We start from the raw sequence: 629 nt of genomic DNA, 5'->3' as shown, positions 1-629 counted from the left end.
TCTTCTGGGAGTCTACTGAGTCTGTACAGGAAATTTCCACGTCTACTCTTCCATAAGATTCCCATATCCACTGTTTTACATTTATTTTTCGTGCATTTTTGTTGTTTATGAAAATGACATCCTGATTTGTACATTTAAATGGGAGAGTGAGAGCAAACTTCAGAAGTTAAGGCAAGAGAACAGACATGGAGCATTAATGAGATACAAAAAAAAAAAAAGGCAAGCAGGAGAGCCAAATGGCAGGCAGTACATTCTTCCACGGATATTTTGGAAGGCTGCAAATGACTCAGACCCTCTATATTTCATTACAGGCAGAGCACATGCAGTTCCTGGAATGCCTAAACTGAGCTTTCTTGGTGCTTTGCTTCCCACACTTGGCCTTCTCTACATTAAACAAATTTTCTTTAGCATTTCATCTGGTTGCTCTTTGTGGCGCAGCTCTGCTTTTGGTAGTAACGTAAGAGGCAGCGTGTACAGGGAGAGGCTCAAGTTTGAATTACCTTGTTAGACAAAACCACTCTGGACAAAGCTATGTTGCCAGCCCTCAAAGAGCATGCCACCACCTCAGAAACTCAGGACCACACACACACAAGCAACCCCCTCCTAATCTCAACCACACAGTGGAGCCA

Source organism: Gavialis gangeticus, unplaced genomic scaffold, assembly GCF_001723915.1.
Source record: "Gavialis gangeticus isolate Ggan-Ray unplaced genomic scaffold, GavGan_comp1, whole genome shotgun sequence".
NCBI classification, from domain to species: domain Eukaryota; kingdom Metazoa; phylum Chordata; order Crocodylia; family Gavialidae; genus Gavialis; species Gavialis gangeticus.
Note: the sequence above shows the minus strand (reverse complement) of the source record.